The sequence below is a fragment of the Hordeum vulgare genome, chromosome 7H, assembly GCF_904849725.1.
Source record: "Hordeum vulgare subsp. vulgare chromosome 7H, MorexV3_pseudomolecules_assembly, whole genome shotgun sequence".
Classification (NCBI taxonomy): domain Eukaryota; kingdom Viridiplantae; phylum Streptophyta; class Magnoliopsida; order Poales; family Poaceae; genus Hordeum; species Hordeum vulgare.
Window position 1 is genome coordinate 528,124,540 of NC_058524.1, and position 20,036 is coordinate 528,144,575.

The window sequence follows — 20,036 nt, forward strand, 5'->3', positions numbered from 1 at the left end:
GAGAGGAGGTGGGTCAATCCCACTAGGAGGACTCCTCCTCCACGAAACCGAATTGGAGGAGGAGTCCCCCCTTGTGTCCCACCGACCAACCCTAGGGGTTTTTCCCTAGGGTGCCACCCCTCCCTACCACCTATATATAGTGGAGAGGAGAGAGGCTAGCCGCACCACAGGCCACGACGCAGCCCCTCTCCCTCCACTACTTTGTGACACCCTGTAGGCTAGTTCGGTAGTGCACGGTGTAGCCCTACCGGATTAGCACCTCCAACATCACCACCACGCCATCGTGTTGTCAAAGAATTCATCTACTGCTTCGCCCCTATTGCTGGATCAAGAAGGCGGAGATCGTCATCGAGATGTACGTGTGCTGAACGCGGAGGTGCCATCCATTCGGCAGTAGATCGTGATTGGGTCGCCGGACAGCTTGCGATTTGGATCACGAAGACGTTTGACTACATCAACCATGTTTCTTAACGCTTATCGCTTAGCAATCTACAAGGGTATGTGGATCCAATATCTCCTCTCGTAGATGGTTACCACCATGGATAGATCTTATGTGTGTGTAGGAAATTTTTTGTTTCCCATGCAACATTCCCCCCAACAACTTTTGGTGCTCTCGTGCCCCTTCTTGGCTTCCTTTATAGCTCCCATCAATGTGGTATTTTCTTCGAGCTTGGCCAGAAATCCTTGTGCGACTAGCTCCAACCTGAAGCTCTGAATTTCCTCATACAAGGTGGGTAGCCTTTCCTTGATCATAGCATTCAAGGAACAAGCCTTTCTGCTCAAGGCATCTACTACCACATTGGCCTTTCCCGGGTGGTATTGAATACTGAGGTCATAATCTTTAATCAACTCCAACAATCTCCGTTGCCTCATTATCATATCCTACTGAGTGAAAATATACTCCAAAGTCTTGTGGTCTGTATATATCTCACATCACTTCCCCAGAAGGTAATGTCGCAATCTCTTCAAAGCATGAACCACTTCCGCCAGCTCAAGATCGTGAGTGGCGTAGATCACTTTATGAGGACACAATTGTCGGGACAGATATGCCACGACTCTGCCTTCTTGTATCAGGACACCACCAAGCCCAGTCCTTGATGTATCGCAATATATCACAAACTCCTTGTGAATATCACGGGTGGCTGGAATTGGGGTTGTCGTCAACCTCTTGTTGAGGTTTTGGAAACTTTCCTTGCACTTTGATGTCCATTCGAACTTCTTGTCCTTGTTCAAGAGTTGAGTCATAGGTCGGGCGATGCTTCAGAATCCTCCGACGAACTTTCGGTAGTATCCTGCGAGTCCGAGGAAGCTTCAAACTTCCTTCACATTGATCTGTGATTTCCACTTCGTCACCGCTTCAACCTTAGCAGGGTCAACTAACAATCCATCTGTTGCCATCACATGAGCCAAAAACCAATTTCGTGCAGCCATAATTCACATTTGCTGAACTTGGCATAAAGTTGGTGCTCTCGAAGCTTTTCCAACACCATCCTCAAGTGTTGCTCATGATCTTCTTCAGTCTTTGAGAAGACGAGTATGTCATCGATGAAGACAACCAAAAAAAATTCTAGGAAATCCATGAAGACTTTGTTCAAGAGGTACATGAAGTAGGCTGGGGCATTCGTTAACCCAAAGGACATGACCGTGTACTCATACAGGCCATATCTGGCCACGAACATCGTCTTAAGGATATCCTCGGGCCTGATCATCAACTGGTAATATCCATACCTGAGATCGATCTTGGAGAACACCTTGGCACCATTCACCTGATCAAATAGGTCTTCAATCTTGGGGAGAAGATACTTGTTCTTTATTGTGACTTCGTTGAGAGAACGGTAATCAACAAAGAGTCGGATGGTCCCGTCCTTCTTCGTTGCAAATATAACAAGCAATCCCCAAGGAGAGGAGCTAGGACGGATGAATCCTTTTCTGAGCTGCTCCGCAAGTTTCTCCTATAGTTCAGCCAATTCTTCAGATTCCATTCTATTGGGCTTCTTATAGATGGGCCCGGCTCCATTAGGCATTAGCTCAATAATGAACTCAATTTCACGATTAGGTGGCATTCCGGGAAGTTCGTCAGGAAAGACATCTGGTTACTCACATACCACTCGTACTTGATCCATCTCAACTCCCAAAAGGCAATTAACCTGAGGGGCTCGGTTGGAGATAGGGTTAGGAACATACTTGACCTCGACTCCTTGGCTATTGGTCATCTTAATAGACTTCTTGGCAAAATCCAACAAGCCTTGGTTCTTGGCTAACCAATCCACACCAAGGACCACACCCAAGCCTTGCGACTTAAAAACGACAAGATCTGCTAAGAAGTCTACCCCGTTGAAGTTGATCCCAACTCCTCTACACCCTATCTTGGTCCTCAATACTGCACTCGGGGTTTGTACCATCATGTCACCACTCAAGAGTGCAGGCTTCAAGATACTCTCTAGCACAAACTTTTGGGTGACAAAAGAATGTGAAGAACCACAATCAAACAGAATTGTTGTTGGTGTTGAGTTGACAAGGAACGTACCCAATATGACATCCGGTTCCTCCTGGCTTCCTGTGCGGAGATGTGATTCACATGAACCTTGCCATTGTTGGGCGGGTTGTGAGGAGCTTGGTTACTGGGTGGCGCTCCACAACCTTGTCCCTAGTTTGGTGCGTTGGGTGCGATGCATCTCGCTTCTTGTTGGGCACTCCTTCGAGATGTGTCGAGGCTGACCGCACCCAAAGCAGGTGACCTGCCCGAAGTTGTTGGTCTTGCCGCCATTTTTGTTGTTGGGTGGGTTGTATGCCGGCTTGGAGTGGACGTACGGCGAGGCTGGTAGCTCGAACGAGGTGCAGGAGTCCTGGGATGCTGAGCGTGATAGTTTGGCTTCGCCGGGGCTGATTGCCAGGGGCGAGTCTTCGGATTCCTAGAACCACCAATCTTGGTCAGTTTGCGCTTGCGTGTGCTTTCCATAGCACTACGCTTATCTTCAAGCATGAGGGCCTTGTTCACCAGCTCGAAGAAGGTTCTGCAGTCACAGACAACAAGTTGATACTACAACGATTGCTGAAGCCCTTCCATGAAGCATTCTATCTTGGCGCCTTAGCGCTAACATCATCACGTGTGTACCTCAATAAGAGGTTGAACTTATGCAGGTTCTCCTTGACTGAGCCACTTCCTTGCTTCAGTGCTCGAAACTCCCACTTCTAGATGGCCATAATCCCAGAGGGGATATGAGTAGTACTGAAGTATTTCTTAAAATCATCCCGTGTGATAACACGCTCGCCTTGCATGACCTTGAACCCGTCCCACCGAGCTCTGGCAGTACCTCTGAGGCAGTGAGAGGCATAAAGAACCTTCTCACGGTCCTCATTGCAATTTACCGATGCAAGGAGGTCCTCTATGATGTGGATCCAGTCATCAACATCCAAAGGTTCAGCTGTCTCGTTGAACGTTGAGGGCGAATACCTCATGAACTCTGACAGAGTGAGCGACCATTGTTGTTCCAGCCTTGCTATGGGTTGTTCATGAGGACCTGGGCCATCTGCTGTATAGCGATAGTGTTGGCTTGGCGTTCATCCCGGAGAGCTTGGAAAAACTAAGCCATAGTCAGGTTCTCTGGAGGAGGCGGTGGCAAGGGAGTATCGCCTTGTGGATGCTCTTGGTGAGCTCCACCTTGAGCAGACCCATCGGCTTCTAGCTGCTGTCTGGAGTCGGCCGTACTAGGATTGCCAAAAGTACTAGTGCGAGTAACAGTCACCATCGTGTTTGGAGCAGCCAAGTCAAACAACTAGAATTGACAAAACGAACAACACAAGAGGGAAATGCGCCTAAAAAGGGGGTTGGTATAGTGCATGTGTGTCAAACAAAAGGGTCAAAAGACCCACCACATAACCATTAGATAAGACAAGCGATGTAGTCACTTACATGTTGCCTAAGGCAAAAGCGCGACTTGCATCAAAACACAAATGGAAAAGGAAACGACAAGCACACATGGTTTCATCTGAACCCTTACACGGACTCGACTTCGCATGAGGGTTCATACCTTGTCCCACCCTAGGGTTTCTTGGACTCAAGTAGTGGAGTGCTCGGTCTCATACTCACGCTCCTCTAGATCTTCCTCCTATTCATCATCTGTACGGGCATCGTCTCCTATCAAGGGAGTCGGGGGAACGGAGAGGTCCATCCCGACGATGCTTTGCCGATGGAGCGGTGAAAAGCTCACGATACTCCTTTGCACTTAGGCGACGATTCCGTGTGGGTGTATCTCTAGCTGGAGGTATTCCTCATGTGTGCGCGACAGCGGGTTGCCCCTCAGGGGCTCCATCCTTCTTGATCTTGCCTATCTTCGTCTTAGCTTCACGGAGTAGCTCACGGGTATGGCGAAGTTCCCGGCAGAGCTTCACGGATTCCTTGATCAGGTTGTGAGCCAGACTGTAGACACAGAGGCTAAAACAGGTCTGGAACCTGGGCGGTGCTCCTTCATCCGGGTATGGGGTCAACGTCCAACTCTCGCCAACCTCATCCTTCGCGAAAGGCAAGTGGCGAGTAGCCGGTTCGTCGGCCATCTTGGGAAGGATGTCATGAAGGCGGATGAGAGCCTTCCACACCACTGTATCGACTGCTAACACCAGTGTCTCCATTTGCGGTCCGTCAAAGAACCAACTAGTCAGTTAGTCATTTTCCTTCACGACCATATCAACATGGTACTCCTTCGTGGTGCCATTGACCTAGTGCTCGTGGTAGAGGAAAACGGGTGATCAGCGGAACCGACACTTCTCGAGGTTGTCCTCCAGGAGTAGGGGGAAGCCTGACTCTAGGAGGCATTGGGGTACGACGGCCATCTACAAGGTTTAAGGAGAGGTGTGAGTAAAGGGTTTTGAAAATAGAGTGGAAGAGGCGAGAGATGCAGAAACTCCTAAGCGTAAAGGCTAGGTGTATCTTTTGAGAGGGGTTTCATCCTATGTGACGTCCATGCTAACTAAGGCTTCCTACAGTTAGGATGGCTCTAATACTAGCTCTATGGGGACCTCGACTTATAAGTCATGATCATCGAATGCACGTGTACAGTGATCCCTAAGATCAATGCTCACTGAAAAACAGAAGCAGAATAAAACGAGTCTTACATCCATACATACCGTCTGATACAATTAAGGACCATTAAGGCCAAGTCATTACATAGATAGGGCCTTGAAGGCCGACACACCAAACACAACTGTCAGCGGATAACTTGATTGAAAGCGTAAACCATGCCATCTTCCTTAACCTACATGCATTTTGACTCAGAAGCGTCCTAGATTGCATGTTTATCTCCTACGAACTCTTCTCCAAACTCCGGTCCTTCCATGCCTGGCCAATTAAATAATCATTGGCAAGCCAATGAGTACATTAAATGTAATCGCAAGCAACCCATGATGTGGAACAATGCAATAATGAAGTATGGCATAACACCAGTATGCTATTTTGCGGAAGCAGATCTTTCCCTAGTGCAATAAAGTGACCAACTTCTCGTGAGGGATGCATCATAAGGTAAGCGGTAACCAAGATCATGTTACAAATGTCAATATCATCTAAGGGTCGGACAACCCTTGTTCACCCACCGTGCCAAGTCATCTGACTTAGCTCATTTCTCATACCTCCACCATTCCCACACACGCACACACACACTTGATTTTTAACGGAAACTCCAGGATGTAGTTTAAGAAGCACCACCAAACTGTCTTTGACCGTGGACACGACTATTCGAATAGTTTTACACTCTGCATAAGTTGCACACTTTACCCACAAGATTTGGGAAACTTTCATGTCGGCACACGACTCGCGATATTTATCGTACCCGAGGTAAGTACCCGAACATCACCTTTCCCATGATGATACTAGCAAAGAGTCCACTCGTTGGTGACAGTCCCTCGTGATGTACATTACACGTAGCATCCATATGGGCATGCAACAGTGTGCCCGGTGTATGTAAAAACAACACATGGTCGCCATTTTATCCTGGCACGACTCCGTCTCGAGAGTGACCACGCCACTCCCGCCACTAGTAATGCGGGATCCCTATTATCACCGACCATAGTAATTAGCAAAGCCCCGTCCCATAAGGGATACTGTGGTTGTACATGTACGGTTAGGACGGTCGACAAGTCTTAAATCTAGTACAGTTTAGAATCCACTCACACAGCTGGCCTCGGTATACCACTCCCTCATCAAGTGTTTACCTAGCTCAACACATCACCCTCGGGCATTAGTGTCACACGACGAAGTTTCCACAAAACATTTGAAATCATCTCTTCTTACTGTCTCCATGCATGTACCCAATCACATGTGTTGCACTACCACCAACCTAACTACTTCGCACCCGCACAACCCTCTTAGATGGTAGGGTTATGCCCAAGTGCATGGTCTATAGGAACTATTGGAAACACCTCACTGAGGTAGTTATGATTAAACATGGTCTCATGCATCAGAATAAATGCTTCATGAGACATGCATGAAAGTATTTGCTCAGACATTGTCAAAGGGTTGCTTGCCTTGTTCAAATAGGTCTCCGGGGTCTTTGAGGTCTTCTAGTCCAAACCCTTCGTCAGCAACCCAATCTATCGCTGCAATATAAATGGGCAAAATTAAGCACGCAACCAAAAACAGGAAAATTATTTCACTCAAAAAAATGTAACATCATATTTGTAAAATACTAGGGTGAGTATAGGTTCTGTAAATAATATTGCGTTTTATTCTTAGGCTGTATAAATTGCAGAAACTATTTTTAACAGAGTGCTAAAATACCCTAAACATGGTTTTAAAATAAATCAGTGCATTTAACCTACTGTAAAAATTACAAAAGAGGCACTCTAAAATACTACACAATAAAACAAGATTTTAGGTGGGAAAATATTTGGATTTGGACAAGCATTTTATTCTATGGGATTTCTACAAAAAATGGATTTTAAAGAAAAAGAAAAGGAGTTCAGCTCCTGGGCCAGGGGCAGCCAGCAATTGGGCCGGCCGGAGGCCAACCAGCCGAGACGTGCCATACAGCCGTGCCGCGCCAGGTTCAAACCTCACGGGCGGGGCCTAGGGGCCAGAGGGAGAGAGGGGCGAGGAGGCGGCACGGGAGGCTAACGGATCGGCCCCACCTATCGGGTCGGTCATCAACCTCTTGCTAGAGAGGGGGCGAGGCTCACCGGTGGTGCAAGGGTCCAGGGCGAGGCGAAATGAAGATGGGAATGGAGCCACCATCGACCCGCCATTCGATGGGTGGTGGAGGGAGGAGCACGGACGCAGCGAATCGCCGGTGGCTAGGTCCCGGGGCGATGATGCTTTGGGACGATGGTCGTCGGAGCCGAAACCTATAAGGAAAAGGAGAGAGGGATGGGAGAGGAGGCCTGGGGCAGCACCGTACTCGAGGATCACCGGAATCCAAAGGCGGCGGATCCGGAGTTCGATCTCGAGCTCGGGGGCTTCTGGAGAGGTGGTGTGAGCTAGGAACTTGGTTCGGGATAGCAGGAGGTCGAAGAGGGGAAGAGGGAACCTTGAAGTGGCCTTTTATAGGAAGGGCACGGTCCACCAAAAGATGGTGCGCCGACGAGCCTATGGCGATAGCGAGGGCAGGAGAGGGGGTTCGATGATGCGTCTACGGTCTTCGTCGACGCGGTTTGGGAGTGGAAAAGGAACAAGGGGGAGCGGGGAGTTGTCTCCTGGCATGCCATGGTCGCCGGCGTCATCTGACCGAATCAGCTGTCGGGGGAACGCATTGAGAGGAGGGGCACGACGTGGAGCAGGTCTCCTTCCTTCGAGGGGGCTATGGAGGACAGTCTGAGGGGTTCAAAGTTGGACTGGGCTGGCCTCCCAACGTGCGGGTGTGCACTATTGCATGGCCAGAGCGCAGTTTTGGCATGCCACGGCATGCTGGCGCGCTCTGGCACGCCCCACCTTGTCCTCTAGTGTCTACGGTATGTGGGGATGCACCTGGGATGCCCTAGAGCCAAGGGGGTGGACTGTGGTCAAAGGGAGAGGGGTGAAAAGCTTCTCCCAGGGTGGACCAGAGGGTTGATTGAGGTTTTTGCATAACTCCACAACTTAATTAGAGCTAGATCTTGCTACTGCATGAGGGAGTGACTCTATGGGCATGTGGTAAAAATTTGGGGTGAAGGAGAACAGTGTAGGGGTGAAAGTAGCAGTTTTACCGATTCACCACAAGGTGTTTGATTCTGGTTTGAGGAAGATAAACCTCACCCCTTGTAGTGTCATTTAACAGGGTTGGATTATGAGCAAAACCAATAGGATTCACCAAGTTTGAGGTCATTTGAGCAAGGTTCACAATGTAGACATGAAAAAACCCTATAAATGGACAAAAACAGACTTCTGTGGACCAAGGTGATCAAATCAACTCCCACAAATGCTCAACTTCCTTTGGCATCATTATTTGGGGGTTGTATCACTCGTGTAAAGTTTGAGAGCAATTGGGTAAAGTTGGCAATGTAGAGTTGCTCAAATTTGGTTCTGGACACGAAGGGTTTTGGGGTTAATAGGTGGGTCAAATCAACTTGGATTGAGATGAAACTTTACACGATCACCACACTTACCATGTGTGACTAGATAGAATTTTCCTGGGATTTATTGAGGATATTTCCTTCACAAATATTGCAAAAGCTTGAAATAGGCAGATAGGGTTTTGTCCAATATTTTAACATGACAATGTGTTGAAACTCTTAGTTCTCGAATATATATGTCCATTGAGTTTCCCTAAATTTTGTAAAGAATTTATGAAGCAGGAAAATTATTTTTTCCCTATGAAATACCATTTCTGGCCTCAAAAAAGGTATTTAAATAAAATAGGAAAATAACTTTAAAATGTTTATTTTGTGGTTTTGGGAAGTCTTTTTAAAAATATCACCTACGCGCACAAAGGAAAACAGTATTTAAATTAAATAGGAAAATAAGTTTAAAATAATTATTTTGTAGTTTTGGGAAGTCGTTTTACAAAATATCACCTATGCACACAAAGGAAAAAAGGTATTTCAATCAAATAGGAACATTCCATGAACTCTATCACAACTGAAGCATATCACCTACGCACACAAAGGAAAAAAGAAAGGCTTTAGGAGAGGAGACTCGTACATTGTTGATTTCTCTACAGGTCCACAGCCGGCCACGTATCTACTTGCAAAAGCCTCAAAGGGATGGCTATGGCATCGACAACTCGGTCATGCAGGCATGAGTAATCTGTACACACTTGCGAAGAAGAAGCATGTCATAGGCATCGAAGTGTCAAATTCCTCAAGTATCATCTATGCGGGGCTTGTGAGTCTGGAAAGATGACCAGATCCAAGCACCCCTCAAAGACTATCATGACCACCACTCGTACTTTTGAATTGCTTCACATGGACCTCTTTGGACCTACTCATTATGCAACTCTAACCAATGCAGCTTCTCTATATGGCTTTGTCATTATTGATGATTATTCACGTTACACTTGGGTGCATATTATGTGTTACAAAACTGAAGTGCAAGAAGTCTCGAAACAATTTTCCTGAAGGGCCTCTATGAACTTCGATGTCAAGATCAAGAACATCAGGAGTTACAATGGGACAGAGTTCAAGAACACTGGTCTTGATGACTATATTGATGAACTTGGTATCACTCATGAGTTGTCTGCCCCTTATACTCTTCAACAAAATGGCATCGTGGAGCGCAAGAATAGGAATCTTGTTGAGATGGCTTGCACTATGCTTGAAGAATATCAGACTCCTTGTCGCTTTTGGCCTGAGGCAATCAACACTGCTTGCCACATCATCAAAATGGTATATCTTCACAAATTCCTTAAGAAGACCTCATATGAACTCCTCACTGACAAAAAATCCAATGTAAGTTATTCCAAAGTCTTCGCTGCAAGTTGCCGGATTAGAGATCCTCACCACAGTTATAAATTTGCACCAAAAGCACATGAGGGTTTTATGTCTGGTCACGGAAAGTACTCAGATACCTACAAAGTCTTCAACAACTATCACAACAAAGTTGTTGATACTGTAGATGTGTGGCTCGATGAAACTAATGGCTCGCAAGGAGAGCACATGCCTCCTGTGCTATATGAAATGCCTCCTGAGCAATCCATTAGCTTCAAGGCTACTGAAGATATCATTCCCAATGAAGAACCATTGACTATTGAAGAATTCATCCCAAACAATGAAGAAAATTCGGGCTGGTGCACCTGAGGAAATTGTTCCTGATCAAATTCCTCAACCCGATCAAAGTCTTCAACCTGCGCATCCAAGGATTGCAAATGAAGTGCAAATTGAGAAAATCCTTGATGACATCAATGCACGAGGTCCCCTCACTCACTCAAAAGTGTCACATTTAATTAAATTTTGTGGACACTCGTCCTTTGTGTCTGTCATGGAACCCTAAAAAGTTGATGAAGCCTTCATGGAGCCTGAGTGGATTCAAGCAATGCAAGAAGAACTTCATCAATTCAAGCTTGACAATGTGTAGGAACTTGTCAAGTGGCCTGACCCTCGCAAGCACAATATCATTGGTACCAAGTGGATCTACCGAAACAAGCAAGACGAAGATGGTCAGGTAGTATGTAATATCGCACGACTTGTAGCACAAGGCTACACATAGGTTGAAGGAATTGACATCGATTAAACTTTTGCACCTATTGCTAGACTTGAAGCTATTCTTATATTGCTTGCTTATGCTAACCATCACAATATCGCCCTATATCAAATGGATGTGAAAAGTGGATTCCTCAATGGTAAACTTTACGAAGAACTATATGTTGCTGAGCACCCAGGTTTTGAACACCCAAAGCATCCTAACGAAGTCTTCAGACTTAACAAGGCTCTCTATGGACTCAAGCAAGCCCCTCGGGCGTGGTATGACAATTTGAAGGAATTCCTCATGAAGAAAGGCTTGACACCCAGTTCACTTGATCCAACAATTTTCACAAAATCCTATGACAATGAACTATTTGTGTGCAAAATATATGTAGACGATATTATCTTTGGTTGTACTAATAAACGTTACAGTAACAAATTTGCCTACATGATGGGTGAAGAATATCAAATATCCATGATGGGGGAGTTGAAATTCTTCCTAGGACTACAAATTCGTCAACAACACAATGGAATCTTCATCTCTCAAGACAAATACCTCAAGGATGTCTGAAGAAATTTTGCATACAAGAATGCAAAGGCGTCAAAATTCCAATGCCTACCAACAACCACCTCTATACTGAGGAAGATGATAAAGATTTCGATCAGAAGGTATATCACTCCATGATTGCCTCTCTATTGTACATATGTGCATCTAGGCCAAATATTATGCTTAGTGTTTGCACGTGTTCCCGTTTCCAAGCATCATCGAAGGAATCACACCATAAGGTTGTGAAGCATATTCTTAGATATCTAGCTCACACACCAACGCTTGGATTATGGTACCCCAAGGGATCAAATCTTCATCTCATTGGATATTCTGACTGACTATGCCGGTGACCATGTGGATCGCAAGGCAACATCAGGCACCTGCCATTTCCTTGGACAATCCTTAGTCTATTGGTCCTCAAAGAAACAGGACTGCGTGTCACTTTCCATTGTTGAAGCTCATAATATTGTTGCTGGTTTGTGCTCTTCTCAACTAGTTTGGATGAAGCAAACCCTCAAGGACTACGGCATCAACGTGAAGAAGGTGCCACTCTACTCCGATATTGAGAGTGCAATCAAGATTGCAAACAATCCAGTACAACACTCGAAGACCAAGAACATCCAGATGTGCCATCATTTTCTTCGTGATCATGTACACAAGGGCAACATCTTCCTCGACCACGTGAAGACTGAATAACAACTGGCAGATATCTTCATCAAGCCCTTGGATGAAAATAGATTTTGCAAGTTGTAGTGTGAGCTAAATATCTTAGAATCTTCGAATGTTCTGTGAAAGGAAAACACATCCTAACACTTACGCTAAATTGATGACCGTGCAACACACGTAAGTAACTTTTTTTTCTTCAATCAGTGAAGAAAAAGACTCTATGTGTGAAGAAACTAATGAAGAGTTTGATTCTCAGGACCCTATGACATTTGTACATGGTGTCAAAAATTATCGTTCTTATACGATGGATTATGCCGCCAACCAAAGTTGAAATTCTTCACACTTGAAATTCTTCAAAGTTGAGATTTTTTGCAAATTATTGAAATCTTCAAATTCTTAAAATTATCAAATTCTTCAAACTTTTCAACATGTGTTCTTCATTGACTATGTACTTATTAGTGAGTTTTTAAAGTCCTCAACAGCTTTCACTTATTGCTAAGTCCTCAACTTGGTTTTTAAAGTCCTCGGCAGCTTTCACTTATTGCTAAGTCCTCATGTTGTTTTTTATTATAACTAAATGTGATCGGACCCATTCCCCCTCTATGCTAAGCTCAACCTAGCCTGTTCTCAAATTCTTCATATGTGTTTTATTTGAAACCCGTTCAAAATCTTCACTGATTCCTTGTCAGCTAAAGAATTAGCGAAAAATATATTCAAAAATGTCTTAACAACAAATTTCAGCGGTTGCCGCTCAAATCGCTCCCACTACTCACATCTGGATAACCACAATCTACCACTACTCCACCGCTTAATATGTGGGTGCCTGATAACCCACAAGTATAGGGATCGCAACAGTTTTCGAGGGTAGAGTATTCAACCCAAATTTATTGATTCGACTCAAGGGGAAGCCAAAGAATATTCTCAAGTATTAGCAGTTGAGTTGTCAATTGAACCACACCTGAAAGATTTAGTATCTGCAGCAAAGTATCAGTAGCAAGGTAGTATGATAGCAGTAGTAACAACAGTAACTAGTAGCAGCAGAGTAACAGCAGTAGCAACAGAGAAACAGTAGTAGCAGTGACAGCAGTAGCGACAAAGTAACGTAGCAAGGACCAGTAGGAAAAACTTGTAGGCATTGGATCGGTGAAGGATGATTATGACGGATGCTATTCATCATGCAACAGTTATAACAGAGAGAGATATGTAACTAGCTCCAGTTCGTCAATGTAATGTAGGCATGTATTCCGTATGTAGTCATACGTGCTGAGGGAAAAGAACTTGCATGACATCTATTGTCCATCCCTCCCGTGGCAGCGGGGTCCTAATGGAAACTATGAGATATTAAGGTTCTCCTTTTAATAAAGAACCGGAACAAAGCATTAACACTTAGTGAATACATGAACTCCTCATATTATGGTCATCTACGGGAGTGGTTCCGGCTATTGTCACTCCGGGGTTGCCGGGTCATAACACATAGTAGGTGACTACAATTTGCAAGATAGGATCAAGAACACACATATATTGGCGACAACATAATAGGTTCAGATCTGAAATCATGGCACTCGGGCCCTAGTGACAAGCATTAAGCATGGAAAAGTAGTAGCAACATAAATCTCAAAACATAGTGGATACTAGGGATCAATCCCCATCAAAACAAACTCGATTACATGATAGATCTCATCCAACCCATCACCGTCCAGCAAGCCTACGATGAGGTTACTCACAAACGGTGAAGAGCATCATGGAATTGGCGATGAAGGAAGGTTGGTGATGACGATGGCGACGATCTCCCGTCTCCGGAGCCCAGAACGGACTCCAGATCTGCCCTCTAGAGGAAGACCAGGACGTGGCGGCGCCTCCGTATCGTAAAACGCGATGAACTATTCTCCTTGATTTTTTTCCGGACGAAACGGACTAAATAGAGCTGAGACTGGAGGCGGTGGAGCAACATGGCCCCCACAAGCCTGCCAGGCGCGGCCAGGGGGGCCCGCGCCTGGTGGGCTTTTGGGATCACAGCTCCACTTCCTCCGTTGATTCTTGCGCCACTATTTTTTATATATTCCACAAAAATTCTCTCTAAATTTCCAGGTCATTCTGAGAACTTTTATTTATGCGCAAAAACAACAACATCGCAATTCTGCTGAAAACAGCGTTAGTCCGGTTAGTTCCATTCAAATCATGCAAATAAGAGTCCAAAACAAGGGCAAAAGAGTTTGGAAAAGTAGATACGATGGAGACGTATCAACTCCCCCAAGCTTAAAACCTTGCTTGTCCTCAAGCAATTCAGTTGACAAACTGAAAGAGACAAAAGAAAAACTTTTACGAACTCTGTTTGATCTTGTTGTTGCAACTATGTCTAACTCATATCCAGAATTTCAGCAATATCACAAGCTAACCACATAAGCAAAGGACATCTAGGTCTCATGGTAAACTCATATCAATGGCATAATCAACTAGCGAGCAATAACAATAAGTCTCAAATGTCAACACTTCAATCAAAACAATCATGAAGCAGTACGAACATATGGTATCTCGCTAGCTGTTTCTGCGACCGCAAAACATAAATGCAGAACACCTTCAAAGACCAAGGGCTGACTAAACATTGTAATTCATGGCAAATAAGATTCAGTCGCAGTCACACTCAATCACAGTTAAAAGCAAAGCATAAAAATGACAGAGGTGCTCTCTAATTGGTGCTTTTATAAGAAGAGGCTGGCTGAACTGGAACATAAATAGACAAGCCCTTCTCAGAGGGAAGCATTGATTTGTAGAGGTGCCAAAGCTCAAGCTTTGAAAACAGAGATAATAATTTTAGGTGGCATGCTTTCATCGTCAACGTAATGACCAAGAGTTCTCACCATATTCCACGATACACATGCTATAGGCGGTTCCCAAACAGAAAAGTAAAGTTTTGACTCCCCCACCACCAATCAATCACACTCCACGACTAGCCGAATACTCGGGTGCCGTCCATACCAACATCAATCCAGGGGGAGTTTTGTTTGCAATTATCTTTTCGATTTGAGCATGGAACTGGCCATTCCAATTACATGCCCCTTTCTTGTGAATGATAGTGAATAAACACATATCAAGGATAACACGCCTAGAATGGAAGATACTGATAGCCCCCTGTCACCAAATGAGCGGTTCGGGCATGCAAAACAGATTATTTCTTGAAGGTTTAGAGAGTGGCACTTGCAAATTTACTTGGAACGGCAGGTAGATACCGCATATAGATAGGTATGGTGGACTCATATGGAACAACTTTGGGTTTATGGGAGTTGATGCACAAGCAGTATTCCCGCTTAGTACAAGTGAAGGCTAGCAAAAGACTGGGAAGGGACCAACTAGAGAGCGACAACAGTCATCAAAATGCATTGAGATTAACCAACAATGAGTGCAAGCATGAGTAGGACATAAATCACCATGAACATGAATATCATAGAGGCTATGTTGATTTTGTTTCAACTACATGCGTGAACATGCGCCAACTCAAGCCACTTGAATCATTCAAAGGAGGATACCATCCTATCATACTACATCATAGTCATCTCAAAATTCATGTTGGCATCCAAGGCAAACCATTATAAGCTCCTAGCTAATTAAGCATGGCATCAGAAACTATGATCTCTAAGTTGTCATTGCAAACATGTTTCTCTCACAACAAAGCTGAATTAGGAACGATGAGCTAGTCATATTTACAAAAACAAAATAGATCGAGTTCATACCAGCTTTTCCAGGCTCAGTCACTTCAACATATATCGTCATTATTGCCTTTCACTTGCATGACCGAATCATGTGAACAATAATAAGCGTGCTCGTGCATTGGACTAAGCTGGAATCTACAGGCAAACACAAAGGAGAAGACAAAGTAATATGGCTCTTTGATAGATAAGAAGATATGCATGCAAGAGCCACTAAACATTGTAACCATGGTCTTCTACCTTGACCCAAAGAAAAATAAAACTATTTACATGGGAAAGCTCCCAACAAGCAAAAGAAGAAAAGGAAATCTTTTTGGGTTTTCTCAAACTAGACAAACACACGAAAAGAAAACGAGAAAAATAAAATAAACTAGCATGGATGATACAGTGGCAAAGTGTGAACACCGACTAACAAAGTGAAAGCGTAACCAAGAATATAAAGTCAGTGAGAAACACGTACTCCCCCAAGCTTAGGCTTTTGGCCTAAGTTGGTCTACTCCCAAGGAGGGAAATAACCACCTTCGGGGTACTCCGGAGTGTACTGAGGATGCCACTGCTATGTGAGCTCCTCTGGATCCCACTGATAAACTGGCGTCTGGTACTCGACTGGCGGCTCGGGCACGGGCACCTGTGGTTGGGCTATGCCCCAATATGCATAGATGTCCGAGGGCATAATAATCTACCGGACTGCATGAAGATTGAACAAAGAAGGAGCAGGCAAAGTAATAGTCTCATGAGTACCCTGACTAAATACCAGGTTATAAATCATCCTTCTATTTATATGTCTATCAAGAAAGTCATGGTGAACCATGGTATCATAATCTAGATATCTGTCAGGAAGAAGAATCCCTTCTTCCTCGTCCAGTCTAATAGGTATCTCAAAGTGTCTGGCAAGACGGGTATCATAGATACCTCCATAGACAACGCCTTTAGAATGGTTCGTGTTCAACCGTTGAGCTACTATAGCGCACAAGCTATAAGTTTTATCAGTATAAAGGGCTTCGCGCAAGACCACAAGATCTGGGGAGCTAAGGGACCCAGCTTTCCCACGGCCAATCAAACATTTTCCCACGAATAATGAGAAGTACTGAAGCATGGGAAAATGTATGGTACCAGCTCTGGTGCAAGACACTCCTCTCTCCTCTCCTACAGCAATAGTATCTATGAAAGCCTCCAAGTCCCGTGGACGAGGTTCATGAATATCCCCAACAAAAGGCAATTTGCGAACATTGCAAAAATCCTCGAGTGACATGCGCTGGGGGATATCATATAATTTGAACTCAACCATAGGAGGATTCTTCCTCGGATAGAAGTTAAAGATTTGTACGAAAATATTAGTGGGGAGGAGGTATTGCGGACACTTATCTTCAACGAAGGCGGTAAGGCCTGCGTTCTCCACCAAGTGCTAAAAGTCCTCATAAAGTCCAGCGCCGCGTAAGAACACATCGCTTGGCCACTCGCACGCTCAAACTTCTGCAACTCGGGGGACCGGATACTTGGGTTTCTTCTTCTCATTCCGATCATCCTTGGGGTCACGGCTTGAAGAGCCTCTTAAGAACCTCCTCATCTTTTCCCTTTTCTATCTCTGAAAATTTCTGAAATTTTAGTGACTCTAAGGAAAAGTGAATAAGGCTCAACTAAACTCGTAGCAACTACTCCCACAAGTGCCAAGAGGCCATATTACGCATCAAAGCTACTTGGGACCAGCTAAAATTAGCATGCAAAGCTCAAGAACAGGGTCACCAAGGCAGCAAAAATACGCGAAGTATAAGGCACTAGAGCAAAAACTATTTGGACCAATGGAGGAGTCGCTTACCAAGGAGCAATTTCCCTAAAACAGTTTGGTGAATGGTGCTTTGCACAAGGAGACCGAAAATCCCAGCAAGAAGAGCAAGAACACGGGTTTGAGCTGCGAAACGATTTTTTCTGGAGGTAGGAGAAGCAGATGGGAGCTAGAATGAGTGGAGGGGGCGCACGTGGGCCCCACAAGCCTGCTAGGCGCGGCGAGGGGGTGCCCGCGCCTCTAGGGCTTGTGGCCCACTGGTGCAGCCCCTTGACTAGCTCTTTGTCTCAGTATTTTTCAAAAATTCCAGAAAAATTCATACTTGATTTTTAGGACATTCAGAGAACTTTTATTTTCGGGGTACTTTTCTACGGGACCCTAAGACAGAAAACAGAGAAAACTAAACTAAATCTATCATTTTTCTTCTAAGCAACCGAAGGTGAAAGCTTGGAACAGAGTTTTGTGACTCCTCGATTCATCAATCCCATGGTCATCGAAAGAAATCCGTCAATGAGGTTGATCAAGTCTCCTTGACAAACTTTTTCAAATCCTAAAAGAAGACGGAGAATTTTTGAATAGTCACTAGGTTACCTCAATGGGGATGTGAATCTCCCCAACAAGCAAATCATACTTCATCTTAACACGAGGAATAGGGCATTCAAAGCTCCCAGTAAGAATCGATGAAGTTTTTTCGATCACATTGATGCAATGTACTCGATATTGTTTCTTCAAAAAGTGCACCGTATGCTCATTACCGTTAACACGGAAAGTGGCATTGCCTTAGTTGCAATCTATAGCAGCCCCTGCAGTGTTTAAAAAGGGTCTTCCAAGGATGACCGCCATGGCATCATCCTCGGGAATATCCAGGATAACAAAGTCTGTAAAGATAGTGACATTAGCAACCACCACAGGCACATCCTCGCAAATGCCGATAGGGAAAGCAGTTGATTTGTCGGCCATTTGCACAGAGATTTCAGTGGGTGTCAACTTATCCAGTTCAAGTCTACGATAGAGAGAGAGAGAGGCATAACACTAACATCGGCTCCAAGGTCGCATAAAGCAGTTCTAACGTAGTTTCCTTTAATGGAGCAAGGTGTAGTGGGCACTCCGGGATCACCTAGTTTCTTAGGAGTTCCACCCTTGAAGGTATAATTAGCCAGCATGGTGGAAATCTCAACCTCAGGTATCCTCCTCTTATTAGTCAAAATATCTTTCATGTACTTAGCATACACAGACATTTTGAGCATATCTGTCAAACGCATTTGCAGGAAGACAGGTCTAATCATTTCAACAAAGCGCTCAAAATCCTCATCATCCTTTTTCTTGGATGGTTTGGGAGGAAAGGGGATGGGTTTCTGAACCCATGGTTCCATTTCTTTACCATGCTTCCTAGCAGCGAAGTCATTCTTATCATATCTCTTATTCTTAGGCTGTGGGTTATCAAGATCAACACTAGGTTCAATATCCACATCCTTATCATTGCTAGGTTGAGCATCATCATGAACATCACTATTGATATTATCATTAGTCTCATGTTCATCACCATATTATGTTTCAGCATCAGAGGCAGAGACATCGTTTGGACTCTCAGGTGTAGCAACAACAGGGTTGCTAGCGTGCAAATCCCTATCATCTTTCTTCTTCTTCCTAGGATGACTAGGTGCATCAGTGTTAACTCCTTGAGAATCTTGTTCAATTCTCCTTGGATGACCCTCACGATACAAAGGTTCCTGAGTCATTCTACCGCCTCTAGTGACGACTCTGACAGAATTGTCATTCAACTCATTGAGCAAGTCATTTTGAGCCTTAAGTACTTGTTCTACCTGAGTAGTAACCATAAAGGCATGTTTACTCAAGAGCTTAAGATCATTGACATTTCTGTCCACACAAGCACTTAAATGACTAAGCATGCGAGCATTCTGTTCCAATTGTCTGCTAACATAATCATTGAAACTTTGTTGTTTGGCAACAAAGTTATCAAATTCATCGAGGCATAAGCTAGCAGGTTTATCAAAAGGAATATCACTCTCATTGAATCTACGAAGAGAATTTACCTCTACTACCTGTATCGGGTTATCAAGACCATGGATCTCTTCGATAGGTGGTAGATTTTTGACATCTTCAGATTTAATGCCTTTCTCTTTCATAGATTTCTTAGCTTCTGGCATATCTTCGGGACTGGGGAATAGAATACCTCTTTTCTTCGGAGTTCGCTTAGGAGGTGGTTCGGGAATAGTCCAAGCATTCTCATTCCACAAGATGTTATTCAATAGGATCTCAGCTTGTTCTACAGTCCGTTCCCTAAAAACACAATCGGCACAACTATCTAGGTGGTCTCTAGAAGCATCGGTGATTCCATTACAGAAGATATCAAGTATTTCATTTGTCTCAAGAGGGTGATCAGGCAAAGCATTCAGTAGCTGGACGAGCCTCCCCCAAGCTTGTGGGAGACTCTCTTCTTCAACTTGCGCAAAGTTGTATATTTCCTGCAAGGCAGCTTGCTTCTTATGGGCAGGGAAATATTTTTCAGAGAAGTAGTACATCATATCCTCGGGGCTACGCACACAACCAGGAGCAAGAGAAGTGAACCAGGTCTTAGCATCATCCTTTAGCGAGAAAGGAAACAGCTTGAGGATATAGTAATGGCGGATCTTTTCCTCACTCGTGAATAGGGTGGCTATATCTTGCAGTTTGGTAAGATGGGCTACAACCATTTTAGACTCATAACTGTGAAAAGGATCAGATTCGACCAAAG